Below are 11,269 nucleotides of genomic sequence, written 5' to 3'. Positions count from 1 at the left end.
TCCTAGTGAGAGTCCATCCAGATTGCCGTCCAGTATGCTACATCACTTGCTGCTGCCAGTTACACCCTGTATCAACTCAGAACACGTCTCATCCTGTTTTTCCAACTCAGGGTTTGGTTCCCCTCCACCTTGGCAAGCCCCTTTAGAACTAGTTTACATTGTGGTCCTCGCCTGTTGTCCTTGGCACTGTACTTACCCATTGCTTGCCTTACAGCAGTCGGGGGGTTCCCGGTGTTCCTGGTTCCTGGCATTTCCGGCATTCAATACCTGTGGCCTCAAAGATTGCACAGGGAGTTGTTTTGTATCGCCCTGTGTGGTACTTGGGGACAGAAGCCCCATACTTGGAAACTGCTACCCGGCCCTTTATGACTTTGACCTACTGGTGAGCGAAATGTCCAAGGTATTTGACACAAGGCGAAAGGCCCAGTCTAGAGACCTGGAGCTGCTCAATCTCACTCAAGGGAAACACACCCTCATAGAGTACATAACGCGCTTCAACCATTTAGCGGCAGAAATATTTTGGCCAGTTTTCTATAGGGGGTTAAGCGGCTCCATGAAAGATGCTCTATCAGTGGTACCATTACTTCCGGCTTTGTATCCTGACCTGGTCGACCTGACACTACAGGTAGACGCTCGATGAACCGAGCGAAGGGCAGAAGCCGGATTTTCTGGTGCACATACTACCGTATTGTCTGATCCATCCAGCGAACACATGCAGGTGGGCGGAATACGCAGCCCCATTACTATGACAGAACGGGAACACCGGAGAACAGAAAATGCTTGCTTTTATTGTGGCCTTAATGGGCACTACGTTAAAGAATGTCCACGCCATCCAAAACACAAGAGCCAGGGTTTTCCGACTGCTCGTCCTTGAATACGGGGGCCAGGATGAGCACTCTTCAGTCCCCCTCCGGTTCGCCTCATGCATTCTGGTCCATTAGACCAGTCACAGTCCAGGCTATACTAAAACCAACCCCAGGTGTCATACATTCTGTTCAGATAGCCATTGACTCTGTGGCCACGGGCTGTTTTATCGACATACAATTGGCCAACACTTTGAACCTCCCATTAGTTACCAAGGAATGCCCTGAGCCAGTGCAGGCTGTGGATGGTACTTCCCTTGCATCCGGCCTTATCCGGCAGCAGACAGCCCCTCTAGAGATGGTCATTTAGGACACATAGGGAAACACTTACGTTTGACCTCATAACCACTCCTCAGTTTGGTGTCATTTTGGGTATACCCCTGGTTAAGACAGCACAACCCGCTAATCAACTGGGGAAACGGCCATGTCCATTTCGAATCCGAGGTATGCCAACACTTTTGCCTTGTTGAGAGGGAGGGGATGTATACGCCAGCTCAGGCGTTGGGTGCAGTAGCTCGTCTGACTGTATCCGAGGAAGACGAAACCCATGCATCCGTCCCGCATGTGATCGGTGCTGTACTTGCCAACATACCCCCAGCCTACCATGATTTCCTGGCAGTCTTCGATAAGGGTACTGCAGAGGGATTACCCCCGAACAGACCGTACGACTCTCCCATAGATCTGGTCCCCGACACCCCGATCCCCAAGTGCCGAGTTTACTCTCTTTCGACTTCCGAAGACCGGGCATTAAAAGACTATGTACAAGAGGCTCTACATTTAGGCCACATACGGCCTTCCACTTCGCCCGCGGCATGCCCTATATTTTTTGTTCCGAAGAAAGAGGGTGATCTTTGCCCTTGTGTGGACTACAGGTGTTTAAACGCCATCACAGTTAAGAACCGATATCCGAAGCGCCTCATATCTCCGCTCCTGGATCGGTTAACACACGCCTCCATCTATTCCAAACTCGACCTCCGGGGGGCCTATAATCTGATTCGTATCCGCGAAGGTGTCGAGTGGAAGACGGCATTTTGCACCCAACAGGGTTTATACAAATACATGGTAATGCCCTTTGGGCTGTGCAATGCCCCTGCCATGTTCCAGCAGTTTATGGATGAAGTCTTCGGGGTCATCCTGGACACTTATGTCGTGGTCTACATGGATGACATCCTAGTATTTTCCTCCTCCCTGTAGGAGCATATCCTCCACGTCCGAGAAGTACTGTCCTGACTGCACAAAAATGCGCTATTTGCTAAACTTGAGAAATGCCAATTGCACACCAAAGAAGTAGAATTTCTAGGCTTCCACATCTCATCAGGAGGGTTGACCATGAACCGATCCATGGTATGTGCCACACTGGAATGGCCTGTTCCGGTGTGTCTGAAATCCTTGCAGTCATTCCTTGGATTTGCCAATTTTTATCGGCGGTTCATCCCAGGTTTCTCCTCTATCGTGGCCCCGCTGACGGCATTAACCAGCCCACACGTTCCGTTTGTCTGGTCTCCCGAGCATCAAGCGGCTTTTGACTCACTTAAATCCGCCTTCACTTCAGCTCCTGTCCTTCAACACCCGGGCCCGGAGTTGCCCTTTGTGGTAGAAGCGGATGCCTCATCTTTTGCATTGGGAGCCGTGCTTTCGCAACCCTGCCCAACGTCTGGCCGTCTACACCCAATGGCATACCACTCACGCAATTTCACGTCCACTGAATCCCACTACACAGTTACAGAGAAATAACTCCTTGCTACTAAGGACACATTCCAAGTCTGGCAACACCATCTGCTAGGGGCTAGGCATCAAACCATTGTCTATACTGATCACCGGAACCTGCAGGACCTTGCATCCCTCAAACGCACCAACAGCCGGCAGGTGCGCTGGCACCTGTTCTTTGCGGCTTACGATTTCTTGATTAAACATTGACCTGGTGTATCCCATGGCAAGGTGGATGCTTTGTCTCATTCTCCTGGGGGGGGTGTCCCTTCCGATCTTTCCAGATACCGTACTTCATCATGGCCATGTAGTCTGCATTTGCACACCCTCACAACCCTTGCTGTCAGCCATACGCCTTTGGGTTTCCCAACACCCACATCATTTATTGGAGTGGGACCCCGTTTATCACGACAGTTTACCTTTTGTACAAGAAAAGCTATTCCTGCCCACTAGTGACACCCGGAACCTGGCCATGGAGTGGTCTCACGACACTGCCATCAATGGACACCCTGGGCAACAGCGTACGCTGGACTTACTTAAACGCTGGTGCTGGTGGCCATCGATGAGGCATGACATAGAAAACTATGTTAATACATGCTCAATTTGCGCCCAATGCAACGCGCGTAGGGGTCGGCTTTTGGGTCTACTCCAGCCCCTACCTGTGCCCCCGAAACCCTGGCATACCCTCACAATGGACTTCGTGACCGATCTGCCCCGGATTCAAGGCTACGACACAATGTGGGTAGTGGTTGATTCGTACACAAAAATGTCCCCCTTTATACCCTGTTCCAGTATCCCTTCTGCACCCACATTGGTGAATCTGTTCTTGAAGTCTGTTTTTTGTTTGTTTGGGCTACCTACGGTCCTGGTATCTGACAGAGGCTCGCAATTTACGTCCCGTTTCTGGCAGCTCTCACCAAATTGCTGGGTATTGATGCCCGATTCTCCTCTGCTTATCATCCGGAGACCGACGGGCAGATGGAGAGGGTGAACCAGGCCATGGAGCAGTAGCAGTATTTACGCTGTTTGTCATTGCAGTACCAAAAATCATGGCTCAGTTTGTTACACCTCGCTGAGTTCGCACATAACAATGCACTACATTCCTCCACCGGCTTCTCCCAATTTTACTCTCTCTATGGCCAGCACCCCCGGACACTGCCCATCCCCGATCTCGCATTGTTGTGCACCCCTGCTGCCACTGCCTGTGTTCGTGACCTTGCCACTGTCCATGCCCAGACTCTGGCCCATTTGCGGGAGGCTCAGGTGTCCATGAAAGCAACGGCCGACAGGAGGCGGATTGCGGCATCCGTTTACAATGTGGGGGACCGTGTCTGGTTGTCCTCTCGTCACCTGCACATACACGGCTGCCGCAAGCTCCTCCCTTGGTTTGTTGGTCCGTTTCGGGCGGCTGGGGTCCTGAATCCGGTTGCCTACCATCTGTCCATACCTTCTACTTGGCACATCCATCCGGTGTTTCACACCTCTCTGCTCAAGTCTTGCCCTGGCCCTACCTGCATTGTTTCCCCTCCTGCTCCTGTGTCTGTGGTCGACCCCGATGAGTATGAGGTGAGCAGCATTTTGGGTTCTTGCTTTTTCAGAGGGAGGTTGCAGTATCTGGTGGATTGGTTAGGTTACGGTCCTGAGGACCTCTCATGTGTTCCTGCCCGGGATGTCCATGCTCCTCGTCTGGTGGCCCAGTTCCATCGGGATTCGCCTTCCAGCCCACAGGGTTGTGGGACTTTGGGGGGGGGGGCTCTGTTATACCATCTGTCCCACATGCCCCACAAGCGAGCTCCCACCGGTCTACTACCTCTGCCCTTTCTGGTCCCTGTCCACATTCGCATTCTCATCAACCCAAATCGCCTCCCATCCATAGATCCCCACTTACTCATGTAGGGCGGCAGCAACATGGCAAGCACAGGCAGCGTACATGGAGACAGTCTGTTGGACATGGGAGCCCAAACTTTTTACATCCTTTCCGCCAGTGGCAAATACCGTGTGTCTCACTGCTGTTCAGCGTAGCCATCGGCCCGTCTTGCTGCAACGTCACGTGACCCAGAAGACCCGGCCAACTGTTGTTGCTGCGGGTCACGTGGCACGGAAGCATATTGGACCGCGCGTCATGTGACGCGATCACCTGATAGGTTCCTTTTCCTTCAAATACGGTGAGGGAACGCTTATTCAGTGCTTCACAGCTGACCTAATTCGGCACTGTTTGTCGTGCCTGTTCCTTTGATCACGATACTAATTTACGGACTGTTTTCTCGGCTTCTGGACTGCTTCTGGATTCCTTTTGGATTATCCCTCGGATTTGCCGTGCTCATCTGGTCTAGACCTTGGAACTCTTATTGGATTGTCTACAGATCACCCCCCCTCATTGCAACTCCCGAACTGGACATTTTGGATCATGCAGGTATCCTAGTGTGAGTCCATCCGGATTGCCGTCCAGTATGCTACATCCCTTGCTGCTGCCAGTTACACCCTATATCAACTCAGAACACCTCTCATCCTGTTTTTCCAACTCAGGGTTTGGTTCCCCTCCACGTTGGTAAGCCCCTTTAATACTAGTTTACATTGTGGTCCTCGCCTGTTTTCCTTGTCACTGTACTTACCCATTGATTGCCTTACAGCAGTCGGGGGGTTTCCGGTGTTGCTGGTTCCTGGCATTTCCGGCACTCAATACCTGTGGCCTCAACGATTGCACAGGGAGTTGTTTTGTATCTCCCTGTGTGGTACGTAGGGACAGAGGCCCCATAATCTTCTCAACCATCAAGATATAACAACAGTGGACTTCAGTTCATGCAGCTCCTATGCTAAATTGATGCATAACATGAAGAGAGGCTCACTTTTTGACAGGATCATGTTCACTGAGAACATTAGGCCTACTGAGCTATGCAGCGAAGGATGCTTCGTTGTAACTATAGGGTTTTAGTCCACGTCCCTTTCTAGCGCTGCATAGTCTGAGCATGACATCAGTTCCTCTAGATTAGGACTGGCTAAGAGGTTGGAAACCAGACTGTTGTTATGGTCAGAGGCTGTGTGGCCCAAGGAATTGTGTTTTAAATGTAGGTACATATTAAGTAAGGATCCATCGTTGTCAATGGTGTATGGGTGTTTAGCATAGTTAGTTTCCAAGTTCATAGAGGAATCTATTTCAGTTACTAAATCCAGTGGGGCATTAAGGCCTGACAGGAGAAAGGCACCAGTGGTTAAAAAGGCAGTGATTTTTGGTTGTGATGTGTTTGGAATGTTAGAAGGACCATGGCTATCACATGTGGCCTTTTAAGAGCACAAGTGTGTCTTTGAGGGTCTCAGCGTGCTCTACTGGGCTCTGCAGATGCTTACCCAGTTTGGTCGCCCCGCTACGGAGACCAGCTCAGAGCATTATTGTGGGTTTCATGTTGTCACTTTAAGTACTAGAGAAACAGTTTATTCAATTGGCTTCCCAATATGTTCCCCTGTGGTGGTCTCCCGTTGCTGACAGATGCTGAGAAAGGGAGGTGGCACAAAGTGCTGAGAGGAATTACACCTGACCCAGCTGGTCCTAGAAAGCAAACCCAGCAGGGCAGCGGTAACCTCTTAGGCAAGGCACCGTGCACACAAGAACAATCTGCTCACTCAGAAGCTCAAGGAGGATTGGAGGCTTGTAGGCATAAGGAGAACAGCACTAGATACACAGCACTGCTGCAAACACCAGCACTAGGTTAGAGATCTTCTTGTGGGGGGAAACTAAATACCAGATAAATGTACCAAGTGCAGCCCCACCAGTTTCTTATGGATTGATTATCACACAAGGCACCTGTGGCACAGCAAATCAACACTTGGCAATGCCAGGCCTCGGTAGACCTCAGCACCTCGAGAGCGCTAGTTGCGCCTGGGCTCATTAAGTTGGGTGCTGGATGCCTCGAGAAACTCATTGAGCCAGACCGAGCTGGACAGCTGTACACCCTAGGTACTTTGGGCACCTCACAGTAGCTCACAATACCTCGCTGCCCACTTGATGCTCAATGCTGGACCTGCTGTTGTACGCAGTGTCTCAGAGAACAGCGCCCCTCTCCTCTCCTCTTATGCACGTATCTTGCTCACAGTTCCTCCAGCTGACACACCTCCACAAGGAAAGAACCTGATGTCGTTCGGCAACATAATTTGTAAAGCCGCACCACCGTCCTGTAATCACAGCCTGGAGTGACAAATGGCCACTTCCTACAGAACTACTCTGATTCTTTGTTTGCAAATCACAGAACAAAGCTAGAGTCCTTGAACCAAGTGGCAAAGGAAGTATGTGATATTATACTTGTCAATGCCACGGAACACTTTGTGTTTACTGGACATCTAGTATGTAGCACATTATTGCAGGGTGACCAGTTTCAGAGACACAATGCATCTTTTCCTGTTGAAGTACTAAATAAAACTGTCCAAGCATACCCCATGTCAATCAAGACAAACTGCACAGTGAATTATCCTTAACCTATTAAAGACAGGAATTACAATGTGCTAACAGTGCCTTTGCTTTATTTAGGCTATTTATTGATAACAATCTTCCCAAATGAATTTCAGAGACTATCATTTTGCTGAGGATTCTCATTACAACACCAATGAACACAGCAGAAACTGAGCAATGCTTTTCAACCCTAATATGGATTAAAATATTCCTAAGAAATACAATGAATGAAGACAGACTTACTGCCCTGGCTATGCTATCTATTGAAAAGGAACTTATCAATGAAATTCCGGAATTCAATAAGCAAGTTATTGTGAAGTTTTCACATCTTAAATATAGGTGTGCAACATTTCTCTACAAGAAGTGAGCAAGAGTGACACCTAACAGACAGTGCATTCTTCAATTGTATTTAAGACTTGTAGGATGGCCCATAAGTTCTTCATTATGCCGACAATCTCTGTACATGTAAAATCGTGATTTGACTTTTTACAGAGCAAATCCCCTAGGAAAAAGCTTCCCCTTTATATATTTCTTTTTAATGTTGCTGACATACATTTACTGCATTTAAAGTTTATTTTTCGTTGTATTGAGAATACTTAAGTGGGCCACAGATACATGCTAGTTTGGTCAGGGACTGAGTGCCACTTTTGTATTGTTTTCTGTTTTTATTATGGGTGTCTGTTATGTTTGTACATACAAGATGCATCTGTATATCACAATAAAAAGGTTGAATTATTTTCAATAGCTAAACTATTTTGATTAAATACTAAGGTGTTTTTCATGAGATAATTGTGCCAGTGCTGCCATTCAATGTTAGCTTCCTGAACATGCATATTCATTATTTTTTGAGACATACATACAATGAGCGCAGGGTTTGTTTGCATCAGTTCACACCAAAAAGAGCCATACCTACTTTACAGGTAAGAACAACTCTTTGGTTGTGGTTCTTCATGTGACAAAAAGGCATGTTGTGATTTCCTGTGGAATTTTACAAAGTAAGAGTATTGGAATATGTCTTCTTCTTAAGAACTGCCTGTAAAACCAATAGATTTTTAGACTTTTCGTTTGAAAACTGTACTGTAAAATGCATACTTTTAAACCTTTTTCAGAATTTTCTTGGGAGGAGAACCCCACTCAAAGCCCATTTATTGTTTGGGATCCATCACTACGCTCGGTCGCTGAGGCATATCGGGAAGAAATATTTATGCCCATCCAGATAAAAAAATCACCAGCTGCAACTGGGATATCTCAAGACACCCTGCCATTCAGTATCACTAATTCCAAGTCCTAAAGGAAGTCCCACCACTTCCTGCCCTGCCTGTTCCTTTGTTTCTGGGTCATCTCACTCAAAGTCTGACATTCTGATCTTCTAATTGTGCTGTAAGGTCTACACAGTGGGCGTTTAGATACCCCCTATCATGGTGAAATCTCTGTCCACACCAAGTTCAATATCTCATAGTGATATACTATGATGTTTTCCGTCTCTTTTCCACCAGGTGGATCGTAAATTTTATACAGCAATAGCTTTTGATGCACAACAGGGTCAGGAATGCTAATCAAGATAGGCTGCACATATTTACATTCTGAAGTATCTAATGCCCTCAATGTTAAGCAAGATCTGACACCAACAAAGGACACCCTGTGGGGCAGCCTTTCTCTCCTTTATCAGCCAATTTACTGCATACCTGAAACCCATCAAAATGAATAGGGGAAGTTAACCAACATTCCTGTACACAATAGATATCAGTCTTCATCAGCAAATCATGGCCATCCTCCAGAATAGCAGGTGTTCCACATTGGCAACTTTAATGTGAATGCTGAAGGGGCGGGTGCGTAGGTAAGAACCCCATGCCCACTCCTCACATTGCTCCTTCACTCGAGCACCTGATAAGGCTGTGTTCCTGTTTTGTATGTAAAATACTGCCAAACGTGTCACTGTAATTTTAATGTCACACTTGTTGGCTGTTGTTTTTTGCATTTTTTTATTGTTCCTGGTTAAAAAAAACTTTACAATATACACATACATAGCAAAATATAAATACATAATTTCATTACATTTCAATAATCACAAGCATAAATAAGTCACAGTTCATTACTCAATGCAAACATTAAAATAATGAATTTAAAACGTATACAAAAAATCACAATTAATCAATACAAGTCCAAATTCAAAGATTTTAGAAACCCCATCATGGACAACCCATGAGCTCGAGTCATAGAACTTACACAGCGTTTCCAGAGCTCCTCATCATTTAACTATTCAATGTTAGTGGGTATCTTACCCAGAAACGCCATTCTCTGTCTGAGTGGATAATGCAGTGCAATAGCGTATCAAATGTGTCATAGTCTGCTGCTCTGTTTTACAAAATCTACAATATGCACCTACTTGTGAAATGTGCCCTCTCCTTAGGAGTGTCTCTTTCGTAGGGAGAATATTAAACCCGATTTTTATCATGATGGACTTAAGGTAACGATTTGGATACAGATTAAAAAAATGTGGAAGTCGCCCTCTTTTTTATGTTCTTTTCTAAAGTGTGCCATAGAGGGATAAGCGTGGAAAGCATCAATTGTACCTATCCAGTCGTAATCAAGCAATGCTTTCTTTACCCGGTCAGGGTTTTGGAGCAAATAATTCAACTCCAAATTCAGTTCAATCAGTGTATTTTCACAACAATATTTCAATTATTTTCGGTACCCGCAATTCCCTCAAGAGCATACACCCAGCTTTATACAGTTTTTCATTACACCATACAATGTGTTTACCTGAGAACCCATAATGCCCCAAAATGGAGATAACATTCTCCAGGTAACTGTTATTCTTAGAGAAGAAAGCCCCAGTTCATACCTAACAACCGGGAGGGGGACTGTTGTTGGAAGAGAAAAGAATCAATACCAAAGGTTAGCTTCCACGCAATCCAAAGTTCGATACATACCATCATTCCATAATTCAAGGCCATCAATTTGGGTACAATCTTTCCTTCATAAAACAAAATTGCCAGCCTAATTGAAAATTTACGAAACTTCTGTCAAACCTCACAAGTTGGTTCAGTGAACATTTTGCCTTTTGGATTAAGTGTGCACTGCATGTTACTTTTGCAGGCTGGGCATTTACATAAAACTCCAAATACACAACACTCCTGAAACATTCGATTCTCTCGCCTGCCAAACTCCAGCTAATTTTAGTTTGTTTCCTTACCCTCGACAACATCAAGATCTTAGTCTCACCAGGATTAATTAAGAGATGATTGTCGGTAGCATAGCTCTCAAAAGCCCTCATCAATCTCTGCATACCAGCCCTGGTCTTGTCAGCATAGGTGAATCATAACACCGTCTCCCTGCCTACCCTCTCAGGAAACAAGTACTGCAGGACCTAAGCTTTCTTGAATATCTGATACATACAGATTAAATAAGCATGGGGCTAGTCACACCCCTGCCGAAGTCCTGAGCTTGTTCCAATCCTTTGCGACAAATCCCCAGCGCGATTCAAGTGGACTCTAATACCATTCTCATCATGAAGCTTCATGATCAATTTCAACAAATCTCTCGGCAACCCATAAGAGTCCAACTTCCACCGCAGTCTATTGTGATCAACTCGATCGAAGGCCGCGGAGAGGTCAATTGAAGCCATATATGTGCAGCTCGCATCATCCGGCCAAGCTGCATCCTGCAAAGTCCTCAAAGCACACCCATTAATGTTTGTGGAATTCCCCTTTCGAAAGCCATTCTGAAATTTGTTAAGACGCCCAGCAGAAAGGGCCCAATCTTCCAAATGCTTTAGCAATAAGGAAGCAAATACATTGCTGTCCATATTGAATAAAGAGATCAGTCTATAATTTCTTGTATCACACTTCGCCCCCTTCTTAAAAATAGGCACCACCAAAGCTGTATGCCATGTTTCAGGTATGGTGCCAAGATTCACCACAATTTTAAACAAAATCTGGAAAACATTACCCCACGTGTCCATGTCTCCCTTAAGAGTATTGTTGGTAAGGCCGTTAGGGCCAGGAGCACGTGAACGTTTACTAAGGTGGATCACCCGTACAATATCTTCAACTACAAAAAGCATAGCACATATCAGCCTCTCACTGAAAGAATCTCTCGATAAATCCACAAGTTCTGCAACCATGTCAGTGGAGTACAAACTTTCAAAGTACTCCCCCAAACAGATTCTGCAACAGGATTTAATTCTGAGATCATGGATTTAATTTCCTGTCCATTTGCCAGAGACCAAAATGAGGCAACATCCGTCGTTATCACA

The sequence above is a fragment of the Ambystoma mexicanum genome, chromosome 2q (genome assembly GCF_040938575.1).
Source record: "Ambystoma mexicanum isolate Mex_15411 chromosome 2q, UKY_AmexF1_1, whole genome shotgun sequence".
Taxonomy (NCBI): domain Eukaryota; kingdom Metazoa; phylum Chordata; class Amphibia; order Caudata; family Ambystomatidae; genus Ambystoma; species Ambystoma mexicanum.
The sequence above is the reverse complement of the archived record's forward strand: the minus strand, read 5'-3'. Positions refer to the sequence as shown.